At 43.9% G+C, this 22,220-nt stretch overlaps 1 protein-coding gene and 1 long non-coding RNA gene across 4 annotated transcripts in view; one reads left to right on the plus strand and one right to left on the minus strand.

Annotated features, from left to right (window-relative positions):
- LOC130267326 (uncharacterized) overlaps positions 1 to 20,373 on the minus strand; it is a 46,907-nt gene extending 26,534 nt beyond the window's left edge. For both annotated transcript variants that reach the window (XR_008843144.1, XR_008843143.1), the window contains exon 1: positions 20,325 to 20,373. This is a non-coding gene — a long non-coding RNA (uncharacterized LOC130267326). The remainder of the gene's footprint in view (positions 1 to 20,324) is intronic.
- The window catches only part of LOC130267323 (zona pellucida sperm-binding protein 4-like), a 49,463-nt gene that overhangs the window by 21,575 nt on the left and 5,668 nt on the right, over positions 1 to 22,220 (plus strand). The window lies entirely within an intron of this gene.

The raw sequence follows: 22,220 nt of genomic DNA on the forward strand, positions 1-22,220 counted from the left end.
GCTTGTCCTCAGTGCACAGAGCCCTGCTTGTCCTCAGTGTACAGAGCCCTGCTTTGTTCTCAGTGCACAGAGCCCTCTTTGTCCTCAGTGTACAGATCCCTGCTTGTCCTCAGTGTACAGATCCCTGCTTGTCCTCAGTGTATAGATCCCTGCTTGTCCTCACTGTACAGAGCCCTGCTTGTCCTCAGTGTACAGAACCCTGCTTGTCCTCACTGCACAGAGCCCTGCTTGTCATCAGTGTACAGTACCCTACTTGCTCTCGGTATACAGAGCCCTGCTTGTCCTCAGTGCACAGAGCCCTGCTTGTCCTCACTGCACAGAGCCCTGCTTGTCATCAGTGTACAGAGCCCTGCTTGTCCTCAGTGTACAGATCCCTGCTTGTTCTCACTGTACAGAGCCCTGCATGTCCTCAGTGTACAGGGCCCTGCTTGTGCTCAGTGTACAGAGCCCTGCTTGTCCTCAGTGTACAGATCCCTGCTTGTTCTCACTGTACAGAGCCCTGCATGTCCTCAGTGTACAGGGCCCTGCTTGTCCTCAGTGTACAGATCCCTGCTTGTCCTCACTGTACAGAGCCCTGCTTGTCCTCAGTGTACAGAACCCTGCTTGTCCTCACTGCACAGAGCCCTGCTTGTCATCAGTGTACAGTACCCTACTTGCTCTCGGTATACAGAGCCCTGTTTGTCCTCAGTGCACAGAGCCCTGCTTGTCCTCACTGCACAGAGCCCTGCTTGTCATCAGTGTACAGAGCCCTGCTAGTCCTCAGTGTACAGATCCCTGCTTGTTCTCACTGTACAGAGCCCTGCATGTCCTCAGTGTACAGGGCCCTGCTTGTCCTCAGTGTACAGAGCCCTGCTTGTCCTCAGTGCCCAGAGCCCTGCTTGTCCTCAGTGTACAGAGCCCTGCTTATCCTCACTGTACAGAGCCCTGCTTGTCCTCAGTGCACAGAGCCCTGCTTGTCCAGCCTCACATCCTGTATTTGGACTCTTCACAGACACAGACAGGCAATAGCTACAGGGACAAAACTATACAATTTTTTTTAACCAATGTATATTACAAGTGTATATGTAATGTTATTTTCTACATTATATATAAAGTTTTTGCCAATGACAGGTGCACTTTAACATCACTATTAGTGTTGCTCGTGAATATTCGCAATTCGAATATTATTCGCGAATATCGCATATTCGCGAATTCGCGAATTCGCGAATATAGCGCTATATATTCGTAATTACGAATATTCGTTTTTTGTTTTTTTTTCTTCACAGTACACATCACAGTGATCACCCCTCTCTGCTTCCAGCTTGTGTGGTGTAAAGAAGGCTGTAATACTACTGTGTGAGACTGGCGTGCGAAAATTCGCATATGCTAATTTTCGCATATGCGAATTTCCGCGTATGCTCATTTTGTGTATGCTAATTTTCGCATGCACGAATGTTCGCATATGCGAAAATAAAACGAGAATATGCGAATATTCGCGAATATATGACGAATATTCGTCCATATATTCGCGAATATTCGCGAATTCGAATATGGCCTATGCCGCTCAACACTAATCACTATCACCTCATTCAGCCTAGCGATCGTGTTTTTAATCAATATTGACATTGATAATTATAAGTTGTTATAAGTAATTGTTTTAATGGTAATAATAAAATCCAGTTTGTTTTTTTATTGGTCAGGGCTTACCCACAGGGGAGTTGCATTCAAAGGTCTTTTTTATTTTGCATTGAATATGTCCAGGGACCATTCAAGGGTTTTTGTTTTTATTTGACACAGCTTTCCGTACAGCACAGTATTTGTCGGCATCCATTTTTAATAGGTTGCCAATGTATACACTTAACACACAGGCAAAATGTAAAGTGGACCTACCTTTAGGCTGGGATTTTAGTGGTTACTGGATCCACCTGGCTTTGGCCAAAAAATCTGCAGTGGTAGTCTTCAAACAAACTGGAAATCCAGCCAAAGGGTCAGTTCACACATGCATATTTTCTGCTGCAGACTTGCTTCAGCAGATATTGCTTGCCCATTGAAGTCAATGGAAAGCAAAATCTGCAGCAGCAAATCCGCAAAATTGCATTTTTCAGTTTGGAGTTTTTTTTTAAATCCTTTTATCCAATGGAAAGAAAGCTCCACTGAAATACAGTAGCACACCAAAAATATATAATATAAATATACAAGTAATCTTTATTGCACAATTACATAACAGATATATGAAAAAAAGCAAACATAAAAACAATTAAAACTGACCCTTTAGAGCCAAAGCACAATTCAGAGGAGAGGCCATGAACCCCCTGCCCTGGAGAAAAACACCCATCCCAAAAATATTATAAGATGTAATACCTGAGGCACCCCAGTCTGTACATATGACCAATAGTTAAACAATTGATAAAGGTCAATGATGTCCTAATAACATGTGGTGAGCTTGGGGGATGTAGGGTGAACCGGGGTGTTGCAAAGTAGTGTTGCAGGGTGTAGCATTAACCCTTTATTGTCGTGATGCCAGGGTGCGGGCTTCCTCAATGTATATGTCCTACTGCCACCCGTCCCAAGAACGATAGGGAGGAATAAAGGATTGTCCACAGCAGAAGTAGTAATAAACTGGAAATAACTTTACTGCAGATTTTATGCAGATGATGATAACAAACAGTCTTTTGCAAGAGGACCGGGACTTAGGCTCCTCACAGGTTGGCTGGGACTTTGAGGTAAAGTAAGCTTTGATTTTTGCTGTACGCTGTTCCACTGAATTTTGGGGTATGTTTAGGTTCAGTAGTCACGTAGGATTGGTGAGATTTGAGTCGGATTAACTCATGGTTTAGAATGCACTGAAGTGGAAGGCTTCAGGCCTAGCTTGTCTTGTAGCTGTGATTACAGATCTGCTTTCTTTCATATCCAGGATACAATAGAGAGGTTATTGGATACAGCGTCCTTATATACAATACTGAAGGGGCAGGATCAAGGCTTATTGGTTCCCAGACCTGTCAGTCCTAAACCAAGGCATTATGGTTACATCACATGACCTAATCACATGACCTAAAGGTCCTTGAACCTTAGCATAACACAACTCTCCATAAATCACGTGACCAAAGGTCCTGTACATAAATTATATTATAATAAAATATATTAAATATATACACTTTTAAATAGCACTATGAGGCGACTAGGGGTTAACCCATCAGGAAAGCTCTACCAGCATGGAGGAACTCTGACTGTGGGGACTTACAACAAAGGTACGGGACCAAGTCCAGTACCGGGACACCACAATCCCCCATACTAAAGATGAGTCGGCCTCGACAGTGGTCCCCAAGGACAGAGGGACGAAATGCTGAGAGTCCATGAACAGTCCTGGGTTTAATTATTAGTGTTGAGCGGCATAGGCCATATTCGAATATTCGTCATATATTCGCGAACATTCGCATATTCGTAATATTCTCGTTTTATTTTCGCGTAAGTGAAAATTCGCGAATGCGAAAATTAACATATGCGGAAATTAGCATATACAAAATTAGCATAAGGGAAAATTCGCACACCAGTCTCACACAGTAGTATTAGAGCCTTCTTTACACCACACAAGCTGGAAGCAGAGAGGGATGATCACTGTGATGTGTACTGTGAAAAAATAAAAAAATAAAAAAAATAAAAAAAAACGAATATTCGTAATTACGAATATATAGTGCTATATTCGCGAATATTCGCGAATAAAATTCGCATTGCAAATATTGGCGAGCAACACTAATAATTATAATGTCCTTCAGGCTGTAGAGAACACACAATAGCAAAGAGTCCTTGTGTATAATAAAATGTCCTTGCAAGCTCCAAAATTTTCTTTCTATATATATATATATATATATATATATATATATATATGTATATATACCAACAGAATTATATTACATTAATTAACAGGATTGGAAGTACTAGTGAACTCACGAGTAGGGTTGTAGCACCCATGAATTCATGAACAGGATTCCATGAACAGGATTGTAGAGCGTTATGAATACTCAAACAAGATAGTGTATGACCATGAATTCACGACCAGGATAATATGAGACTATGAATTCTTGAATAGGATAACCAGGATAATGATGAATTCTCAATTCACAACTGGATTTTCCTTGCAGGATCACTCTAGACTGTTTTTAGAAATCCCTTTACTTTTACTATCACTATTTATCTTATTATGCATCTATTGTCTATGCATGAGTTTGAGTGCTGACTAACACTGTATTGTTTATTTATTTTTATTTTTTTTCTTACTGACAATTGACAAAATCACCAGAAGTATGTATATTGAATTGAAGGCTTCTACATACAAGAACAACATTAATCTCACCTTTATTTTATATATACCACATTTAATTACCTGTTTTATACACTGGTTTTGTATTGGCTTGCCTGTGGCTCTCTGACCCATACCAGCTACTAGGGTCTATTGGCTATACGCTCTTATCCCTAGAACTCTTTCTAGATAACATTTACTGAGGGTTACCTTTCTGGTTACGTGCTTTTACTTAGGCTTACAGGAGCATCTTCTGGCCAGGAAGAGCATTCTGAACACGTAGGAAAGAAAACAAGTTAGTGTACAAACAGTGGTATGGAACTGAAAAATTGAATGTTACAGTCTCTAAAGCTTGAATTTTGGAAGTGTCAGATATTTTTTTGTGTTATGTGTATTGAAATTTAGCATGAGGTAGGTACACTAGTAGAATTATGAGATGTACTATGTGTACATGAAACTACATGAGATTAGTCTTGGCATCTTAAAGGGGTACTCCGCCCCTAGACATCTTATCCCCTATCCAAAGGATAGGGGATAAGATGCCAGATCGCCGCGGTCCCGCTGCTGGGGAGCCCCGGAATCCCCGCTGCGGCACTGCGCTATCATTACAGCACAGAGTGAGTTCGCTCTGCACGTAATGACGGGCAATACAGGGGCCGGAGCATTGTTATGTCACGGCTCCGCCCCTCGTGACATCACGGTCCACCCCTTTCAATACAAGTCTATGGTAGGGGGCGTGGCGATCATCACGCCCCCTGCCATAGACTTGCATTAAGGGGACGGGTCGTGATGTCATGAGGGGCGGAGCCATGACATCACGCTGCTCCGTCCCCTGTATCGCCCGTCATTACGCACAGAGCGAACTCGCTCTGTGCTGTAATGATAGCAGGGTGCCGCAGCGGGGATCCCGAGGGTCCCCAGCAACGGGACTGTGGCGATCTGACATCTTATCCCCTATCTTTTGGATAGGGGATAAGATGTCTAGGGGCGTAGTACCCCTTTAAGGGAATGTTTTTTTTTTCAGAAGGTGCTGGGGGGGGGGGGGGGGCACCCAAGACCAACTACTACAACACCTACAAGAAAATTGTGTACTTGTGTAATCCCTGTACAATAACCATTTACATGGTCTAAACTTAATCTAAATGTTTAGGTGTATTCATCTGACATTAGTGCAAATTTGCTGCACAAAAAAGGAAAATATATTACTCTAGAGGTATATACAATAGAACAGTCACACAAGGAACTACAGTCCACCTGTGCTAAGAGTCCATAAAAAGACACGGCTACCACATACGCCTGGGAACACACTTATGAATCTCCCAGTACTAGGAATCTCTCAGCCATGGGCCGGACAAAAGCTTGATGATTACGTTACATAACAGGAACTTTTCGTGGCACAGTCCAGCCAGGCACTTTCTTGAACATGTTGCATCCATAACAGTCTGCAGAAACAAAAGACACTAAACCAAGTGTGGTGTCCTGGTACTGGACCTGGTCCTGTACCTTGTGTCGTAAGTCCCCATAGTCAGAGTTCCTTCGTCCTGATAGGAGTCTCTTAATGGGATAACTCCTAGTCACCTCTTCCTTCTTTAATTTAATTTAATTTGTATATTGTATATATTTTATTTTATAAAGGTTACTTCCAGGAACTTAGGTCATGTGATCTACAGTAAATGTGTTGCTAAGGTAAGGACCTTCCAGGTCACGTGATTGTGCCACCTGATGTACCACAATCCTTTGTAATAGGACTGACAGGTTTGGGGGACCAATACGCTTTGAGCCTGCCCCTTCAGATATAAGGGCACTGTTACCCAATCATCGCTCTCTTTCCCTGGGATATGACAGCGAGCTGAGCTCTGTCCCAACCAACCTGTGAGGAGCCTAAGTACCGGTCCTCTGTATAGACTGTTTGTTGATTTCATCCTGCATAAAGTTTGCAGTAAAGGTATTTCCAGTTACTACAAGTCTGCTTGTGGACAATTCTTTATTCCTCCCTATCGTTCCTAAGACGGGTGGCGGTAGGATATATATATGAGGAGGAACCCGCACCCTGGCATCACGACAGTTAAGGGTTAATGCAACACCCTTTCATCACTGCACAGCTACACCCTATTCACCCTACACCCCCCAAGCTACCACACAAGAAAGTTAATAAGGCTCCACTTGAAATTGTGATGGGGGATGTAGGGTATGGGGAGTGTAGCTGTGCGGTGACTAAAGGGTGCTTGTTAACCCTTGCTATTCGTGACGCCAGGGTGGGGGCTTCTCAGTAATGCTTGTCCTACCGCCACCCTTCCTAAGAGCGATAGGGAGGTAGATAATAATAGAATGTCCACAACCGGAGAGTTTTCTTAAACAGGTATAATTTTTACTGAAAGTTTTCTGCAAGCTTCATAAACTGAACAGTCTCTATGCATACAACTGCTTTCTTTGGAGATTGACAAAGGTTGGGACCTTAGCAATTTAGAGTCGTTAAGGTACTATTCGCTGTTCCACTGGATTTAGGGGATTTGGTTGCAGTCCAGCAGTCACGCTAGCATTAGCGGGGGTAGTTTAGAACTCACGGTCTTAGTTCAGCTGAGGCCGGTAAGTTTTCAGGCCTAGCATGTCTTTGCAAGTCGCGCAGATCCGTCCTGCTAGTCCGGCATCCACGAGAGCAGCAACCTAAGAGAGCGATAATTGGCTACAGCTCCCTTTTATGGGCAGGGGCTGGACTAGTGCTAATTGGTCCATACTTGTGTCAATCACCATTACAAAGATTAGTGGGCATCACGTGACCCAAATTTTTCTGTGTACAATACCCATTTACCTTTAGTTACACTAGCATAAACATTTATTAGACACTCCAAGAGGGTTCAGGGGCATTCACCTGAAAATTGCAATTTTTAGCAAAAATGTCACGTTACTATTGAGGTATATACATGTAAACAAGCGTGCAAGGATCAGCAGTCCACCTGCACTAAGAGTCTAAACTTCACGGCTACCAGCTCTAGCCGGGCACACACTTACGAATCTCCAGCCGCTAGGAGTCTCTTGGTCTAAGGACCAGGCACAAAAACTTGATGGTTACGTTACAATTCGAACAGTCTTAGCACAGTCCTGTTAGGCACACTTCTTAAAGGTTGCAGAAAGTCTGTGAAGAAGAAAAAAAACTTTAAAACAATATGGGTGTCACAGCTCAGATGAAACTCTTGCGATGTCGTCCTGCTCCTCGCCTAGAGCCTCTACCCCTCTCAGAATAACGAGCAGGCAAAGAGTTAATGTGGCTCTCCTATACCACATTGGTAAGGGTAGAGTGTGACACTGTAGGATTGAGGCTAACAGTTGGTGCTGGTTGATTCGGCTCCACCTCCTCGTCGGGAGTGGGCCGCAGCACATTTGTCGGTGCCTGATGAGCAGGCCAAACCTCCACATCGGGAGTAAGCCTAGGTACTTTGGTTGGGACCCGCAATCGAGGCCAAACCTTCTGGATAGGAGTAGTCCAGGGTACTTTGTTGAAGGTAGAAGGAAGTGGCTGCTGCTGTAGAGACTCCTCCTGGGGTTCGCAGGTGGAGGTGTCAGTAGCAGGCCATTTCGGCCTCAGCTGGAAGGGATCCGCTTCCCAATCATCAGAGGGAAAGTACTTGAAGGGAAGTTGGGTTGGAGCTGCTGGTCTGGTGACTGCGGCAGCCCACTCTCCTTGCAGGCCCTGGACGGGGGTGTACTCCACTATTTCACCTACCTCCAGGGAATGGAACTTTTTGTGAAGATATGGCCTCTGTACAGCTCGCTGGTTTACGAGGATGGTATAGCCGGTGTGGCAATCAAGAAGGGTACCGTAACCTCTGACCTTGTTGAACTTGGCCACTGTTGCTCTACAACATTCCAAGGGCTTCTCCCCTTCTCGGGGATGGTCCCACATGCGTATGAAGAGTGCCTCCATCTCTTTGGTGTTCTCCTGGTAGCGGATCCTCTCCTCATGAGGCAGATGCACATGCTTGGGGGCATGCAGTTCTCTGTGTCGGGCCTTTAGCTTGTCCATCAAGTCGGCTATTTCGGCCTCCTGACGGGCCCTTTCCTGCTGTGCCTTAGGAACCGGTAAAAGGGGTTTCCCAGTTGAAGCACATCATACATGTACTGAATAAAGTCAGGTTCACCCCAAAGACCCATTGGGGCAATTTTGGTGAGCGCGGTCGTACACTCTGCAAAGCGGACAGGGGTATTTCTGGCTCAGGGCTGGTGGAGGAAGAGAAAGCAGCCTCTGATGGTGTACTCACAGAGGATTCCTCCATCGGGATCTCAGCCCACGAACCCCATGTCCGGTGGACAGTCTCCCCGGTGAAGGAGTTCCAGATGTCCCTACGGTGCCCCCTGGAGGGGTATCATGCCAGTCGTCGTCATCATCGGGCAGTGAGGGAAGATTGCAGGCCCCCTCTTCATCCAAAGACAACCGCTGCAAACGGTCGGCAAGATCGTGGAACAGTTGGGCTGCGACTGCCGCAACTTTCCTTTGTTCCAGTGCCATCTTGGGGTGTACGCCACGTGGAACGCTGATCTCCGCCATGTCTGTACCTTCCGGCTCTCATTTGTGCAGACTGAAGAGGTCGCTGTGCAGGGTTCCCTTTATAATGGGCTTCACCAAAAGGGCTGCCGGCCGGAAGGACATCATCGGTGCAGCCCCGACTTCCTGTCCCCCTGGAAACAACAACTCTGTCTTTAAGTTCCCTTTCGGCTGCGAGACACTCACAGCCGAAAGGGTCGTGGCGCAGCGCGGGCTTTCTTTGCGCGCTTTTCTGGCAGCGGGTTAACTCTTGCATTGCTGACCGGACTAGAGGATCGTAGCATACACTTTACTCACTTTACTCATTTCTGCAGCAATAAAATTTTCCTCTCCCCCCTTACTTTTCGCATGTGCTCTCACACGGCACCATGCGCAAACTTCCGTACACTTATATGGTGCTTCGTAACACATGGGTACAGTCTTTTATACAGGGGGAGTACACTTTACTTGGTGGCAATAGCTGGAGGCACACACCCGTATCCTGTTTGTGATGCCAAAAAGCTATGTGATAGCCTGGGGGGGATGTAGGGTATATGGAGTGTAGCGGTGCGGTGACTAATGGGTGCTTGTTAACCCTTGCTATTCGTGACGCCAGGGTGAGGGCTCCTCAGTAATGCTTGTCCCACCACCCTTCCCAAGAGTGATAGGGAGGTAGATAATAATAGAATGTCCACAACCGGAGAGTTTTCTATAACAGGTATAACTTTTACTGAAGGTTTTCTGCAAGCTTCATAAACTGAACAGTCTCTATGCATACAACTGATTTCTTTGGAGATTGACAAAGGTTGGGACCTTAGCAATTTAGAGTCTTTAAGGTACTATTCGCTGTTCCACTGAATTTAGGGGATTTGGTTGCGGTCCAGCAGTCACGCTAGCATTATCGGGGGTAGTTTAGAACTCACGGTCTTAGTTCAGCTGAGGCCGGTAGGTTTTCAGGCCTAGCATGTCTTTGCAAGTCGCGCAGATCCATCCTGCTAGTCCGGCATCCACGAGAGCAGCAACCCAAGAGAGCGATAATTGGCTACAGCTCCCTTATATGGGCAGGGTGATTGTGTCAATCACCATTACAAAGATTTGTGGGCAACACGTGACCCAAGGACCTCCAATGGTCCTCCAACATACCATAGAGGATATTTAACATGGTCACATGACCGAAGGTCCTGCGACGCTAAACAAGGTAAGTACTTTACACTATATTAGATATACATTATTATTAAATATATACATGTATTAACATTAGAGAATTAGACTTAAGGAGAGGCGACTAGGGGCTGTCCCAACTGAGGGACCCTACCTGAGCGGTAGTTACTCTGACTTTGGGGACCTCTACACTAGGTACGGTATGCAATACGGTACCGGGACACCACAAAATCTCTTCGGATGCCCCACCCTCGCCTGATTGGATTATTACCCCTCTTGGACTCTGAGCGAGGTGAGGACCCCTTTACAGGGTTAATGGTTGTATCCCAGGAAACAATCGTGAGCCTGGACTGGGATACGGATGGGTTCACATTAACCATGAAGTTAACAGCCGCTGCTGGGGCCACTGAAACAATGGTTGGTGCCTGTTGATCCGGCCTCACCTCTTTTGTAGGAGTAGGCTGTGGCACCTTTGTAGGTGTCTGGTGGTCAGGCCAAACCTCTGGGCACGGAGTATGCATATGGCACAGTGGTCGGTGCCCGCAGTTTAGGCCAAACCTCCTCAGTGGGAGTAGGCCTGGGCACATTTGCAGACATGGAGACATCATGGTGGGACCTTGGTTGATGCAGAAGATCCACGTTGTGGGAACTGAAGCTTGGCTTTTCTCTGCTGGCAGTTGTAGAAGGCCTTGTAGGCCTGAGTCCAAATGGATCTGCCTCCCAGTCATCAGAGGGGAAATACTTGAACGGGAGCTGTGTGGAGTTTTTGGGCCTTGCGACCGCTGCAGCCCATTCACCCCGCAGACCTTTAACTGGGGTGTACTCCACAATTTCCCCCTCTTCCAACGAGTGACATCTCTTAGGTAGATAGGATGGTACCCCCGTGCCTGCAATCCTGGAGGGTACCATACCCCCTGGACTTATCGAACTTTATGACTGTAGCGCATTGGTTGCTCTAGCTCTGTTTCACCCTCTCGGGGGGTAGTCCCACATTCGAATGTAAAGGGCCTCCAGCTGTTTTGTGTCGGTTTGCTGTTTAACCCTTTCCTCATAAGGGAGATGAATATCTTTTGGCCCATGAAGCTCCCTATGTCAGGCTTTCAGCTTCTCTATGATTTTAGCTGTTTCGGCCTCCCTGCAGGCTGGGCTGTGGGGACCGGTGGATGAGATTTTCCCGGAGCGGGCAGAACATGGTCCCACATATATTGGACAAGCTCCGGTTCATCCCCAAACACCCACTTGGGCAGAGGGGTTGAGCGCGGTCGTGCACTCGGCAGGGTAAGCTGGGACAGGGGGACTTCTGGCTCTGGCCTGGAGGAGGAGTAAAAACGCGGCTTCCGCCGGGGTACTAACAATGGATTCCTTCGTTGGGATCTCGGCCCAGGACTCCCATGTCCGATGGTGAGGGGACAGTCTCACCGGTGATGCCGCTCTTGAAGTCCCTGGAGATTCCCCTGTCGGGGTGACCAGCTAAAATCGTCATCAGGCAATGGAGGTAGATCGTGGGTCCCCTCAGTGCTGAGCGACAACCGCTGCAGGCGGTCGGCCATATCTTGGAACAGTTGTTCAGGCGCCATCTTGGAACTCCCTCCACGTGGAATGCTGCTCTCCGCCATGTCTGTACTCTTCTTTTCCTTGTGCAGACTGAAGAGGTCGCCCTGCAGTGCTCCTTTTATATGGGGCTTCTCCAAAATGGCTGCCGACCGGAAGGACGTCATCGGTGCAGCCCCGACTTCTGGTTCCCCAGCAAACAACAACACTGAATTTAAGTTCCCTTTGGGCTGCGACAAGTGCACTTGATGTCCACGCCCAGGGGCGGGTTGTGGAGGAGTGAAGGCTGTCTTTGCGCGCTTTTCGGGCAAGTAATTAACCCCTTCAGGGATGAATGGCCCAGAGGATCGTAGGATCGTAAAAACTTCGCCTCCCCCCTTACTTTTCGTGCGCACTTCTCACACACAGTATTGTAAGCACAGTCCTGTACACACATGTGCGCACAATTATTCACAGCTTGTGAAATCTTTGCAGAGTTCATTAATCACAGTTCTTAATGGGGGAGTTCTCTTTAATGGTGGCAACAGCTGTAGGCACACACCCATATCCTGTTCGTAAGACACCACAAAGCTATGTGGTGAGCTGACTGGGGTGCATCAGGTATTACATCTTATAATATTTTTGGGACGGGTGCTTTTCTCCAGGGGAAGGGGTTCATGGCCTCTCCTCTGAATTGTGCTTTGGCTCTAAATGGCCAGTTTTATCTGTTATGTCATTGTGCAATAAAGATTACTTGTATATTTATATTATATATTTTTAGTGTGCTACTGTATTTCAGTGTAGCTTTCTTTCCATTGGATATATTGAATCTTTTTTCACTGAGTAGCACCCATTGTACTAGAGTACTGGATTGAGCCCCCCATTTCATGTTTGCATTTTTTATCCTTTTGGCATTTTTTTCACTCTTTTTTAGCTCCTTAGCGGTTTTGCAAAGTCGCAGCTTGTTGAGCCTATGGTGTTTTTTCCCCTCAAATTGTGACATTTTTCTCCCATAGAAGTCTATGGGAGTAAAAAAAACGCCAAGAAAAAAGACATGTGGGTTTTAACTTCGGTGTTTTTGCAGGCGGTTTTTATTCTTTTTTGGACGATTTGGAGATACCTTTTTTATTAAATATTTTGTAGTGTACCATTAAAAAAAAATATTTAAAAAGATTAAAAAATTGTATTTAACGAAATGTATCTTTTTTATAACTAAATTTTAATTAATTATTAAACAGGGAACAATTTATGGGGGTGGGCAGGGCACTAAAAATGTAGCTGACAATAATAAAAATGTAGTGTGTATGTTTTTTTAAATTTTTTAGGGAGTACTACTACTCTCATCATGAAACACACTGTTCCACGATGGGAGTAGTACCTGTACTAATTTCCAGATCGCCCCGGGTGTCACTTCTGACACCCATTGCGTTCCTCCTGTATAATGTATAGATGCGGCTGGCCGCTCTTCTATGGTCACCTGCACTGATGTGTATATATATATATATATATATATATATATATATATATACCCATATTCATAATTCCCGCAGAGAGCTGTGAGTGGCCAGATGGTTCCATGTTCTATGCTGGGAGTAATAGTACTACCTATGAATGTAAAAAAAAAAAAGTGAAAAAAACACACACACACTACATTTTTATTATTGTCAGCTACATTTTTAGTGCCCTGTCCGCCCACATAAATTGATCCCTGTTTAAAAATTAATAAAAATGTTGTTATAAAAAAGATAAATTTCATTAAATACAATTTTTTCCATCACTACTGTATCTTTTTTAATATATATATATTTTTAACCCCTTAAGGACCAAGGACGTACCGGTACGTCCTTGGTCCTGCTCTCCTGATATAACGCGGGGTTACACAGTAACCCCGCGTCATATCACGGCGGGCCCGGCGTCATAGTGAAGCCGGGACCCGCCTCTAATAGCGCGCAGCGCCGATCGCGGCGTCGCGCGCTATTAACCCTTTAGCCGCGCGCTCAGTACTGAGCCGCGCGGCTAAAAGTGAAAGTGGCCGGCTAGCTCAGTAGGGCTGTTCGGGATAGCCGCGGCTAATCGCGGCATCCCAAACAGCTGACAGGACAGCGGGAGGGCCCCTTCCTGCCTCCTCACTGTCCGATCGCCGAATGACTGCTCAGTGCCTGAGATCGTTGATCACTGGTTTCTTATGAGAAACCAGTGATCAATGATGAAGATCAGTGTGTGCAGTGTCCCTATGGGACCTATAACACTGCAAAAAAAAAGTGAAAAAAAAGTGAATAAAGATCATTTAACTCCTCCCCTATTAAAAGTTTGAATCACCCCCCTTTTCCAACAAAAAAAAAACACAGTGTAAATAAAAATAAAAATAAACATATATGGTATCACCACGTGCGGAAATGTCCGAATTATAAAAATATATCATTAATTAAACCGCTCGGTCAATGGCGTGCGCGGAAAAAAATTCCAAAGTCCAAAATTGTGCATTTTTGGTCACTTTTTATATCATTTAAAAATAAATAAAAAGCGATCAATAAGTCCTATCAATGCAAAAATGGTACCGTTAAAAACTTCAGATCACGGCGCAAAAAATGAGCCCTAATACCGCCCCATACACGGAAAAATAAAAAAGTTATAGGGGTCAGAAGATGACAATTTTAAACGTATTAATTTTCCTGCATGTAGTTATGATTTTTTCCAGAAGTCCGACAAAATCAAACCTATATAAGTAGGGTATCATTTTAATCGTATGAACCTACAGAATAAATATCAGGTGTCATTTTTACCGAAAAATGTACTACGTAGAAACGGAAGCCCCCAAAAGTTACAAAACAGCGTTTTTTTTTCAATTTTGTCGCACAATGATTTTTTTTTCACCGTAAATTTTTGGGCAAAATGACTGACGTCATTACAAAGTAGAATTGGTGGCGCAAAAAATAAGCCATCATATGGATTTTTAGGTGCAAAATTGAAAGAGTTATGATATTTTTAAAGGCAAGGAGCAAAAAACGAAAATGCAAAAACGGAAAACCCCCCGGTCCTTAAGGGGTTAATGGTACACTATGAAATTTTATTTAAAAAGGTATCTCACCACTCATCACTTTTTTGGATCGCTAAAGTCCAAAAAAGAATAAAAACTGCCTGTAAAAACACCATAGTTAAAACCCACATGTCGTTGTCTATACATTATACAGGAGGATCACAGCGGGTGTCAGGAGTGACATCCGCTGTGATCTGTCCTTAACTGCAGGTACTACTACTCCCAACATGGAGCACACTCTGGCCCATGTTGGGAGCAGTAGTACCTGCAGTTAAGGACAGATCACAGCGGGTGTCACTCCTGACACCCCCTGCGATCATCCTTCATCCCTGACATGTGGAGCGGCTTCACATCTCTGCTATATTATGGACGATCGTATCGGGTGTCAGGGGTGACACCGGGCGATCTGTCTATTAGTACAGGAACTACTAGTCCCATCATGGAACAGTGTGTTCCATACTGGGAGTAGCAGTACTACCTAAAAATATAAAAATTAAAGAAATAAAAAGTGAAAAACACACACAAACTACATTTTCATCATTGACAGCTAAATTTATTTCCATCACTACTGCATTTTTTTTTTTTTTTTGGCACCCAACAAACTTCGAAAAAATGTCAAAGGGGCCAAAAATGCAATTTCCACTCAAAGGCAAAAAACGCATTGTTTTTTCTGGCTTTTTTTTCTTGTGTTTTTTTGGGCCACAAAAGAACCAAGTCAAAACTTAGCCTGATAAATAGCAGAGGGTTTCCTGCAGCAAGTTACGCTACTATTAATTTGAACTTGTCTGTTGGCAGTCTGAAAATCTGTTCTAATGAATTGTAGTGTAACAGCAGATTTCCTGCTGGTGGTTACTGGTGTGGAAACACAACCTTAGGTTTTCCATTTGGTTTTTTTTCTGACAATTTTTCGAAAACTGCCACTGCAATTTTTGAGCTAAAGTTAGAAGTGGATCCATGAGGCTAAGTTTCTACTTGCTTTTTTGTCCTGCGTTTTTTTGGTTTGAAAAAACGCAAGAAAAAACGCCAGAAAAATTTCCTGCATCTGGGGTTTTTTTCTGGCGTTTTTTCATTTGTGTGGAAATTGCACCTTGGCAGTCTTTTTTGGTACCCAAAATTTGTTGGGTACCAATAATAATTAAAAAAAAAGTACGCAGTAGTGATGGAAAAAAAAATATTTTACAAAATTTATATTTTAATTATTTTTTAATAAAGTGTGTGTGTTTCACTTTTTTTCTCTATTTTTTAATTTTTTTTAGGTAGTACTACTACTCCCAGCATGGAACAGACTGTTCCATAATGGGAGTAGTAGTACCTGTACTAATAGACATATCGCCCCGGGTGTCAGTTGTGACACCCGATGCGATCATCCATAATATAGCAGAGATGTGGAACGGCTCTATACAGCGCTCACATCTCTGCTCTGTACTAAGCCAGTGATGTGAATAAAACATCACTCATTCGTATTTTACGCCCAGAGTGGTGATTGGCCGGATGGTTGCAGCCAATCACAGCTCTCAGAGGGAAATATGAATGAATAAGTGGCCGGCCGGAGTATAGTGCAGAGATGCGAGCGCTGTATACAGCCGCTCTGCATCTCTGCAATATCTCTGTGATTTGTTCTTACCTACAGGTACTACTACTCCCAACATGGAGCACACTCTGCTCCACGTTGGGAGCTGTAGTACCTGCATTAATAGACAGATCGCAGCGAGTGTAATTTCTGACACCTGTTGCGATATTTTAAAGCAGGTACTACAGCTCCCAGCATGAAGCAGACTGTGCTCCATGTTGGGAGTAGTAGTACTGGCAGTTAAGGAAAGATCACAGTGGATGTCACTCCTGATCCTCCTGTATAATGTATAGATGCGGGCGGCCGCTCTTCTATGGTCCCCTGTAGAGATGAGCGAACTTACAGTAAAGTCGATTCGTCACAAACTTCTCGGCTCGGCAGTTGATGGCTTATCCTGCGTAAATTAGTTCAGCTTTCAGGTGCTCCGGTGGGCTGGAAAAGGTGGATACAGTCCTAGGAGACTCTTTCCTAGGAATGTATCCACCTTTTCAAGCCCACCGAAGCACCTGAAAGTTGAACTAATTTACGCAGGATAAGTCATCAACTGCCGAGCCGAGAAGTTCGTGGCGAATCAAATTTACTGTAAGTTCGCTCATCTCTAGTCCCCTGCACTGACGTATATATACACATATTCCTATTTCCCACAGAGAGTTGTGATTGGCTGGAACCAACTGGCCAATCACAGCTCTCTGCAGGAAATATGAATAGGTGTATATTTACGGCAGTGCAGGAGACCATAGAAAAGCGGCCGGCCGCATCTATACATTATACAGGAGAATCGCAACGGGCAATCTGTCAATTAGTACAGGTAATACTACTCCCATCATGGAACAGTGTGTTATAAAAAAGATACATTTCATTAGATACAATTTTTTCCTTCACTACTGTATCTTTTTTATAAATTTTTTTTAATGGTACCCTACGAAATTTTATAAAAAATTATATCTCCATCACTTTTTTGGATTGCTGAAGTCCAAAAAAAGAATAAAAACCGCCTGCAAAAACACCAAAGTTAAAACCCACATATCGTTTTTCTTGGCGTTTTTTTCACTTCCATAGACTTCTATGGGAGAAAAACGCCACAATTTTGACTAAAAAACGCCAAGTGGAATAAAAATTTACCGATTACCCATTGATTTACAGCTAACATCTGGCCGCAGCGTTTTTTGGCAGAATTGACGTTTTTCTTGGCGTTATCCTCCCCCCCCCCCCAAAAAAAAAAAAAAAAGTAGAAACTTAGCCTAAGGGAGAAGTATAAGTCCTTCCTTTACATGTCCTTAAAGGTTCATAACAAGGGTCAAATTAATGGTGGTCTGCTGCTCCCATTAACAGTTTATGTAGGCATCCCGTTTATGGTAGAATGCTGACAGATATGACTAATGGGGGCACTAATGTAGCATGAACCTACCCTAATGGCATTTATGAAGATGCAGCTACCGTAATTAACCGTACCGCAGCTACATTGCTGCCCTAATTAATTATATCCGTCACTATCCCACTGAAAACGGTATGCCAACGTGTACTCTTATACTGTTAAAGGGAGCAGCAGACACCATTCTCTTGTATGGCTGAACTGAGTCATCTAGTTTCTCCTTTCGGGATGTATGCGCCATTTCAAAAGCACCTCAGCCCCCATTATAAGTTTGCCTAAAATAGCAGATATGTTGAACTGAGTCACTAAGTCATTCTATACAACAATAGAAGTGAATTTGATCCACTGCTCCCTCTTAGGCTAGGTTCACTTCTGGGCAGAATTTCTGCCGGAGATCGAGTCGGCGGCACTAGGACCGCGTGGACTACATTGCCGTCCCCATAGATGGCAATGCATTTCTGAGCATTTCTCCAAAAAGATTCACCCAGAAATGCATTGCAGTCTATGGGAGCAGCAATGCAGTCTGCTCGGTCCTAGCACCCCCGGTTCAGTCTCCGGCAGAAATTCTGCCCAGAAATTCTGCAGTGTGAACCTAGCCTTAGGCTAGGTTCAAACTACGGAATTTCCGCCTGAATCACGCTTTGAAATTGCAGGCAGAAATTCCGCTTACTAAAATGTACTGTATAGTGAACGGGTTTCACACTTCGGAATTTGTGAACGGAAAATCCACTTGAAAATTTCAGCCTGAAGAATGGCGTTGTTCATTCTTCAGGCTGAAATACTCGCGGAACGCATTGCAGTCTATTGAAGACTTCAGTGTCTGCGCGGTCCTAGCGCCGTATGATTCAGTCACCACTGGCCACACTCGGAATCTCCTGGCAGAAATGTTCTGCCCGGAGATTCCGCAGTGTGAACCTAGCCTAACAGTATACGAATAAGATGAACGGGGGCAGGGACATAATGGGAACTGAGCCTAATAACTGCATGTGTTTTTGCCATAAATTACCTAAATCCCAGTAAGAAATGGCACATTTTACCGCATTTCCATAAAAATCCAAATTTTTACAAAGATTTTGGTAATTCGCACCAAAAACACATGCAGTAATTAGGTCCAGTACCACGAATTAGCCAAAGTATGTAATCCATAAAGGAAAGGCTGAGAATTCTTCTCTATTTTTATAATCTATTCTCCGCTTTGTATAAAATGATTGCAATTAGAGATGAGCGAACTTACAGTAAATTCGATTCGTCACAAACTTCTCGGCTCGGCGGTTGCTGTCTTTTCCTGCATAAATTAGTTCAGCTTTCCGGTGCTCCGGTGGGCTGGAAAAGGTGGATACAGTCCTAGGAAAGAGTCTCCTAGGACTGTATCCACCTTTTCCAGCCCACCGAAGCACCTGAAAGCTGAACTAATTTATGCAGGAAAAGTCATCAACTGCCGAGCCGAGAAGTTTGTGACGAATTGAATTTACTGTAAGTGTATGAACACCCTGAATGGAGGTTTGTTATCCGCTGATAATATACACCTGTAGGTAGTCTCATCCATGTCCAATCACAATGAGACCCTTCCCTCCTTCTCACGGTATAAAGGACTGATCTGTGGTTACTGGGAGTATTGGGAGCTATAGTTAAGATGGGGTGGGTGCTGGAGCTGCTAGTGGTTGTCTGGTGCTGTAGCTTCCAATGTTTAGTATCTGGCATTGAGGGGTTTTTAGATGAAGTCCCCAATCTGCAATGTCGGTCCAGTGATCTGAGGTTTTCTCTTCCTTCTATACATACAGAATTTGCTTCTGCTTTGACAGTGTTGGGTAAGTACAATAGATCCCTTCTCAAGATGAAGTTAGTTGAAGGGGTTTACTGGCATTATGATAAGTGTTGGACCCGAATATTTGCATTTTGAATTATCGTGAATATTTGAAATTGCCAATATTTTTATATATATATATATATATATATATATATATATATATATATATATATATATTTTTTTTATTTTATTTATTTTTTTTTTTTTCTGCATATGTGAATATTTACATATTCCTCCTTTTTTTTTACTTGTGGGCCAATTAGAATGATGCAAATACACTTGTCAGAGGTCCCTAGCAACCAATAGTAAAGTTGCCGAAGCGCCGCCCGCCCCCCCCCCCCTCACTGTTTTCTTCATCGAATATAACGAATTTGCAACTATAGGATGAATATTCGTGAAATATGGCGAATTGGAATATGGGCAATGCTGCTCATTAGAGATGAGTGAACTTACAGTAAATTCGATTCGTCACGAACTTCTCGGCTCGGCAGTTGATGACTTATCCTGCATAAATTAGTTTAGCTTTAAAGTGCTCCGGTGGGCTGGAAAAGGTGGATACAGTCCTAGGAAAGATTCTCCTAGGACTGTATCCACCTTTTCCAGCCCACGGGAGCACCTGAAAGCTGAACTAATTTATGCAGGAAAAGTCGTCAACTGCCGAGCCGAGAAGTTCGTGACGAATCGAATTTACTGTAAGTTCGCTCATCTCTACTGCTCATTACTAATTTATGATATTTAGTCACTAAATGGGCTGTTATGATATATAATCACAGGATGTATCAGGGCATGCTGGGAGTTGTAGTTAGTAACTAACTGCAACTCCAGAATAAAAAATAAATAAATAAAAAATTCAAAACCTAAGTTGTACTGTTCAAAACAGATCAGGATGCAAAAAAAGTCCTCGTACAGGCCCGTATATAGAATATGGTGAATGGCTGCATGTGCTGAACTCCCTGGCTGTCAATCAAATCTGACTAACTCCCTGCTTCAGACTATGGAGAGAATGACTTGGACTGTCTGGCAAAACACTGAAGTGCCGAAAAGTCTATTACCCATGATCACAGCTTGTCTCGTGGCTGAGACCCAATGGCCCAGATTTACAAAACTGTGTGGTAGAACAAATAAAGGGATTTTCCCGCAGCGACCAATCACAGCTCAGCTAAGGAGCTGAGGTAAAGTGAAAGCTGAGCTGTGATTGGTTGTTGTGGGAAAATCACTCCAGATATAGCCTATAGCCAAGAGTGGTGCTGCTACTGGGATTTTTACAACTTGTCCCTATGAGTAGGGCTGTCACCTTTCTTGCGCCCCAAAAAAAGGCCATGCTAATTTGCATAACTATAAATGTGTAAAATCACAGGTACATATACGAGGGAAATGTTGTCCTATGCTGACCCCTATAACCCCATGTTTTCTCCTTTTTATATGGGCCTGTATGAGGGCTCATATTTATTTTTGCATCCCGATCTGTAGTTTTGAACAGTACCACTCTTTTGTGACTTTTTTTATTTCTGGAGTTGCAGTTAGTTACTAACTACAACTCCCAGCATGCCCTGATACAGCCTGAGGCTCAGCAGCTGCCCCAAACGAAAACTACAACTCCCAGCATGTTGTAGTATATATTATGGGTCAGTATTTCCCAACCAGGTGTGCCTCCCGCTGTTGCAAAAACTACAACTCCCAGCATGCCCGGACAGCCAACGGCTGTCCGGGCATGCTGGAAGTTGTAGTTTTGCAACAGCGGGCGGCTCTTTGGTTGGGAAACCCTGCTATAGGTTATGGTGCAACATTCCGGGAGTTGGAGGATTGGTTGAATAAACGCACTGCCGGTATATTTAACCACTTAACGACCAAGGACTTGTATATTTACGTCCTTGGCCAGCTCCCGAGATATAACGCGGGGTCAGCCGGTGAACCCGTGTCATATCGGGTCAGTCCCAGCATGCAACTGAAGCCGGGACCCGGGGCTAATAGCGCGTGGCAGCGATCGCGATGCTGCATGCTATTAACCCTTTAGACGTGGCATTCAAAGTTGAACGCCGCAAGTAAAACGAAAGTAAAAGCTTCCTGGCTGCTCAGTGGGGCTGATCGGGACCACCGCAGTGAAAATGCAGTGTCCCAATCAGCTAGGGCATGAGCGGAGGTCCTCTTACCTTCCGGCGCGTCCGATCGGCGATTGATTGCTCCAAGCCTTAGATGCAGGCTTGAGCAATCGACCGCCGATAACGCTGATCAACGCAAAGCTATGGCTTTGCAGTGATCTGCGTAAAAGATCAACGTTTGCAGTGTTATAGTTCCCTATGGGGGCTATAACACTTTTTATTTTTATTTTTTTTACCTTTTACAGTAAGTGTGATTTAACCCTTTCCCTAATAAAAGTCCAAATCACCCCTTTTCCCATAAAAAAAAGATCTAAATAAACATGTCGCTGTGTGCATAAATGTCCGAACTATAAAAATATATCAATAATTAAACCGCACGGTCAATGGCGTACGCGCAAAAAAAATTCCAAAGTCCAAAATGACATATTTTTGGTCACTTTTTATATCGTGAAAAAAGATGATCAAAAAGTCCGATCAATACAAAAATGGTACCGCTAAAAACTTCAGATCACGGCGCAAGAAATGAGCCCTCATACCGCCCGATACACGATAAAGTAAAGTTATAGGGGTCAGAAGATGACAATTTTAAACATATACATTTTCGTGCATGTAGTTATGATTTTTTTTTTCCAGAAGTACAACAAAATCAAACCTATATAAGTAGGGTATCATTTTAATCGTATGGACCTACAGAATAAAGATAAGTGTAATGTTTTACGAAAAATGTACTGTGTAGAAACGGAAGCCCCCAAAAGTTACAAAATGGCTTTTTTTTTTTTTTTCAATTTTGTCTCTCAATTTTTTATTTTTTATTTTTTTGCTTCGCTGTGTTTTTTTTTTTTTTTGGCA

The sequence above is a fragment of the Hyla sarda genome, chromosome 4, assembly GCF_029499605.1.
Source record: "Hyla sarda isolate aHylSar1 chromosome 4, aHylSar1.hap1, whole genome shotgun sequence".
NCBI classification, from domain to species: Eukaryota; Metazoa; Chordata; class Amphibia; order Anura; family Hylidae; genus Hyla; species Hyla sarda.